Here is a 6,788-nt window from a genome sequence, read left to right as displayed (position 1 = left end):
GCTAATTACTACAGAAAAGCAAACAACCGTACCCAATTAACAAGACAATTTCCACGAATAGTAGCCACCCCACGATCTTGGCAGCGATACCTCTCGCCATTTTATTACATACAAGTTCGGAATGCAAACTCAAGTGACTAACCATCTATGTTGTTTTTTTACTTCCAGCTTTGGGCACCGGTGAGTTTGGGTTCTTTAGGTACCTCACCAGTACTCAAGTACTCCCGTTTCCCCCCCCACAAAATTCTTCTTACTTTGGATTTATAGATTCCAGCCCTGAAAAGAGGCCAGTGTGAGCACATCTTAGTCATCTCCAAATTTTAATATATTAGTATAAAATCATGAGTTTTTACCAAGCTGACGTACTGTTTGCATCTCTCTGCTCACTCCACGTCAACCATATTTCCACTTTCACTACACAATTCTTCGGACGCTTGTGAGTGTTGTGCTGAACTTTCCTCGTCGTCCTTCGTTCTTACTCCGGGAAGCCGAACCGCCTCTCAGCTTTTCTTGACGCCCCTCCTAGTTAAACATAATAATCTGTCAGCTTCAAAGTCATTCGTGACCATCGCACACTTAATTATCTCCGTAATCATTTGACTAATTTACTCTTGCCTTGTGTGGGGTGAAGAGAAACAATAGTTTCTGACCGCCCCTAGTTAATTTTTCGTTCAACATTTGGAGAACGAAAGGATAATTTAACCTAAATACCTACCAAGTATTCCTTCCTTCCACTTACCTGGAGCTAGACCAACACCTAAATCATTTGTGATACGGGGTGTGCATTATTCAATAGAGACAGAAGACACAGGATGCGTTAAATGCACCAAACAAAACATTTCAGTGGACAGAATAATCTCAAACATCACCAAAAAACCCACTAACTTCATCAAAGTAGTAACAGATAATAGCCAGATATTACACAGTTCATCAATAATGGTGTCACTATGTGGTACCAAAGGTACACGATTGAACAAACAAAAACACCAGCAGTGGTTGTCACACAGTGTTACCAATGCCAAAGGTTTGGACATGTAGCTGCAGCATGTCAAGCGAATGCGCGTTGTGTGGGCTGTGGTGAGAATCACCAAATTTCACAATGCACTAAACAAAATCCCAAACCCAAATACTGCAATTGTGGGGAGAAACATACGGATAACTATAAAGGATGCCAAAATACAAATCTATTAAGACACGTCAAAAACCAAGGTTTTTTAACCTTGAATCAATTATACAAGCTTTAGACCATGGATTCTCAACCGGGGTCTACATGGACACTAGGGGTCTATGGAATATTTCTGGGTGTCCACAGGCAAAATATAACAAATTGGGGTCCACAATGATATTTTGGTGGTCCATGAAGAAAACCAACTCAGAATGGTTTTTATTATTAAAAATTCAATTTCTATTGTAATTTTGGTTGGACGTGAAAAAAGCTGAAGTAGACATTCAAACGAATTTGGATGTATTTTCTAGATTTTGAAAAATTTCCAGAAAATTGCCTTGAAAGCAATAAAAAAAGAAAAAAATAAGCTATAAGAGCTGGTTTTAAATATGCGTCTCAGGCAGTCGGTTCTTTTCCTATAATATTGTCTGTCTGACCCTCGCCCTCCCATACTAATCTCCTTAGGGAATTTATTCCAGAAATACTTCGATCTGTCAAACCCTTCTAGGGGAAAAATCTATTAAAATGTCGACTTGACCCAAGCAGTTCACTTCAGTTTAACGTTGAACTGCATCGTGAAAAGGTAAGTGATATTAAAAGTTCCTAGTACATTCTTTCGTTTTTTTTTTAATTTCTGCATTTCGATAATAAAAAAATTATTTCCCAGTATAAAAAGACTGAAGAGAAAAATGGCAAATTTTTCCCGTTTTGAAACAAATTTCAAATATCAATTCATATCTTGGCAGTTATCTGATATAATTATAAGCTTTGAGGAAGTTAAAAATGTCAATGGTGACCCTAATGATAATAATGAATGACTTGTATAGTTTTTTAATCATTCAAGTTATTTTAACTATAACATTTCTATTTACCAGTTTTCCTCGAACATTTACCATGCACTCTGTTTCTATATATGCGTTTTATTTGTCGAAAAATTTCTAAAAATGAATAGCAATAGTTAGATATTATGAAATGCAATAATTGTATTACCAGCTGTATATATATATATATATATATATATATATGCAGACATCCCATGGCTGCTCCAAGTGAAAACAAGTGCCGACAGTACTCCGTTGAATATTTGTCTTACGGATTTATTCCAACACTACACAATGAAACGAAACCAATGTGCCTCATATGTATGGATGTACTTTCAAATGATAGTATGAAACCTTGTAAACTAAAAATCCATCTAGAAAAGAAGCACACAGGAGAGAAAGATAAACCAGTAGAATACTTTAAAAATTTCGTAATAATTTCCAAGCTAGAAAAACAGTGTCTCAATTGTTTAATAACAAAGTGTGTAAAATGAGTGATGGTTTACTGGCATCATATGAAATTAGCAAAATAATAGCAAAGGCAGGAAAACCCCATAATGTTGGTGAAACAGTAATTCTACCAGCAGTGTCTGTTATTATTTCGTCAGTTATGAAACAAAATGCAAGTGAAATTACTAATTCCATCCCTTTAAGCATTGATGAAGTGGCAGAGGATATAAAAAACAATTGATAGCCCATTTGCAAAGTGAAACAGTTTTCCTTTCAATTTGATGAATCCACTTTAAGAGATAATGAGGCCATTTTATTAGCATATGTTAGATTTAACAATGATGAAGGACCCAAGAGGAAATGCCTTTTGCTAGAAGTCTTGTGACAGACACAAAAGGTGTAACAATTTTTAATGAAGTTGTTACTTATTTCCAGGAAAACAATATTCCACTCAAAAATATAATCGCTTGTGCTACTGATGGTACACCATCTATGACAGGCAGATACAAAGGTTTTATTGCACATTTACAAAAAGCTGTCCCGGAAGTATTTTGTATTCACTGCGTGATACACCGTCAACACTTGGTTGCAAAAAAAAAATGAGTGTACGTTTGCATGATGCCCTTACTGTCGTAATACAAGTAGTTAACCATATTAAATCAAATTCTCTCCGAGACCGCCTTTTTCATGAATTATGTAAGCAAAATGGAGAAGAGTTTGAGCGGCTTGTATTACATACAGAGGTGAGATGGCTATCAAAGGGGAATTGTCTTCAGCGTTTCATTGCACTTTGGGATTCTATTGTTTCCTTTCTTGGTAACACACAACTTGGAGAACAGCTGCTTGCAAATAAATGTGATATGTTTTTCTTATCAGATATATTTGAAAAATTGAATTCACTTAATAAATAGCTCCAAGGAAAAGATTCTGATCTGATATCTAGTAAAAGTGCTGTTGCTGCTTTTCTGAGGAAACTAAAGTTGTATAAGAATAATATCAGGCGTCGTGCATTTGAACAGTTTCCTGGTTTGGCCTCTGTTGCCATCGATTTGCAAGATGAAGATCTTGCATTATATGGTGAATATATGGAAAATATGCATGAAGATATGCAAACTCGGTTTAGTGACCTACTCATGATGGTTATACCGACTTGGGTTTCAATTCCTTTCGAAGTTAATGTTGCCGATATAGACATATCTTTGCAAGAGCCTCTCATCGAATTACAAAGTGATGAAATAATGCGTGCAAAATTCAAAGATGGAAAGTACAATGTATTGAAGACAAATGATGTTGCTACAAAGTACCCTTTGCTCTGGGATAAAGCACAGCTCTACGTTATTGCTTTTCCAACATCCTATCTTGTTGAATCGGGATTTAGTCGTGTTTCTCAACTGTTATCAAAAGCTCGCAATAGACTTGACATTGTGAAAACATGTGATGTTCGATTATCATTAACATCGATGGAACCAGATATAAAGAAACTCGCCGAGCAGCATCAACCACAGGGATCTCATTGAATAAATATGCCTATCTCTTTTTTTTCTTATCACACACTTAACTTTAACTGGTTTATCAAAAATTTTAACCAGTGTACATAAATAAATGCTGCAGTGAATTCAATTGCCTGAAGAGCTCTGATCTCCATGGGCTTGACCATGGAAGAAACATGATAATATTGTATACAAGATATTGGTAAAGAATTATTATCACAATAATTTTGATTATTATTATTATTATAATTGTTGTAGAATATTTTATTTGCTTTAAATTAGTTTTCATTTAAAAATAAAGCTTAATTATATACTATTTCTTTGATTATTAAAACCTCAAAATTTATATTAGTGAAAAATAGAATATTGTCTTCTTATGACCAATAGTTATGAAGGGGTCCATTTGTAAAAAAAAGGTTGAGAACCACTGCTTTAGACGAACAAGGCATTCCACATACCAATATACAGCGAATAACTTCAAAGAAAACATAAGCACCCACAAATCTTATACATATAAACATAGACGACAGTTACAACATTCTAAAACTAATTAATATTGAAATAACGCTTTGGTATAAAAAATACCAAGTAGAACAGCTCAGAACTCCGGCAATTGTAGTAAAACAATGTTACAATTGCCAAAGATATGGACACGATTCTGCAGCCTGCTTAGCAACACAGAGGTGCTGCGGCTCTGGGGGGAACACCATATCTCCCAGTGTAAAAAAGATAAAGAAACACCCAAATGTTGTAATTGTGGTCAAACACACACAGCCAACTGTAAAGGATGTGATAAATACAAATATATAAAACAACGTATATATCAGATAAGTACATCATCAGAACAGGAACAGCCAAGTACAAATAGGCAACCAAAAACAGACATATTAACAGCATTTATAAAACAACTAAAACCACAAATGCACAAATGTTAAGAGGAAAAAATCAAGAACAGCACCACATTCCATGAAACAAATGCTAACACACCTGATAAAACAAGCATTATTACTACCATAAAAATTTCCAGAATTTGTAACAGAATACACAAAACGGAACCAAACAACCAACTGCATCGATTTGCTGATTAATATGTTAAAAAAAAAACACATTACACCTCATATTCCATACATAATAACAACACTTACCGGATACATGCTTACAACATAATGTTCACAGTTGCATATATCAATATCCAAGGTGAAATAGCTTCCAAAATACAGAAGATCGAAGACCTTATACAAGAAACTAACCCCCACTTATAATAGTCAGCGAACCTCTAATATACAATAACAATAGTTTTAAAATACCCATGTACACATCAATAAAGAAAGATAGAATTAACAAAAATGATAGAGGCATTATGCTTCTCTACAAAACGGAACAATGAGTTATAGAAATTAGATTGAGCAGTAACAACGACACGTCACAGTGGATATCCTGCAAAACAACAAAAGTATCTGTTGCAGGAACTTACTGCTCACCAAATGAACAATTAAACACAGCATTACTCAACATCTTTTTCAACAACCATAACTCCATATAGTTATTGGAGACCTAAATAGTAAAAATGTCAATTTTGGATGCAGGTACACAAACAAGAATGGAGGAAGCCTTTTACAGTTCATAGATGACAACAACATAGTCTTATTAAAGGATACCACCCCTGACACTTACTCCAGTGGCATACTTGACCCGTGCATTTGCACATATAATGTGAGCCAAAGGCGAATAAAATTCAGGTGGGAAAAGATGTAGATAGTGATCACCTTCCAATATATTGCGTCTTCGATTAATTAATAAAGAAACAAACTGTCCTCCTACTTTATTTTTTGAAGCAAAACAAAACAAAACGAAAAAAAGAATTAAATACAATAGATAAAGCCAAAAAGATAATGTTAGGAAAAGACCGAAGAAAAATAATAAAATTCACTAATTCGTCAGAAAATTCAGAAAACGAAGAATAAGTAGGAGAAGCAACTAATACTGCGGTAGAGAAAGCTCCCAATACTAACAAATTAAATGTAATAGTAAACAAAACAAACCCCTTGGATGTTGGCTTACAAATACAAGAAAATTTCAATTATAAACCCCACAAACAACAAACTTGACACAGATGATCAAAACTGATTCACAATAGTTACATCACAAAAAGAAAAAACACAAGGTAGCAATATGGCGCACAAAACCAAGCTTCCACAATACTCGATAATAATTTAAGGTATACCAGGCCACTACAATCACCCCTTCTAGCAACAGAGATTAAACGCTGCAACGCGCAAGCATGTATTGCTAGAACCAAGGTCTGCGTCGGAGCGGCGTCCTTGTTCGAGGGTAAAAAGCCGCTGACCGTAACAAGTTATTGAAGGAATAGTCAGAAGACGCGTTTATATCTGGTAAAATTAAAATTCACCTATCTGGAAGCAAGCCCCAGCTTAAATCTATAATCGTAAGTGGGATGCAGTCTATAAACCCTGACACCGTTACACATGCGCTAGACAAACAAAATTTATCACAAATACACGACAAATAATTTCAAAAAAAATCACAAGCAACTACAAATTTAATACGAGTTGACAGAGATGACAACTAAAGACAAACCTTATAAATAATGGAATAATGCTCTGGTATCAAAAATATCACGACGAACAATTAAAAACTCCGATAATTGTAGTAACTGAATACTACAATCCCCATACTAGTGACATACTAGATTTGTGTTTCAGAACATAATGAGCCGGAAACTAATTAAATTTCAGGTGGGAAAAGATGTCGATAGCGAACATATTATCAATATGTTGCATCTTCGATCTCGCCGCCCATAAAAATGCAACCTATAAAAGATTAACGTTTAATTACAATAAA

The sequence above is a fragment of the Tachypleus tridentatus genome, chromosome 11 (assembly GCF_004210375.1).
Source record: "Tachypleus tridentatus isolate NWPU-2018 chromosome 11, ASM421037v1, whole genome shotgun sequence".
Classification (NCBI taxonomy): Eukaryota; Metazoa; Arthropoda; class Merostomata; order Xiphosura; family Limulidae; genus Tachypleus; species Tachypleus tridentatus.
Note: the sequence above shows the minus strand (reverse complement) of the source record.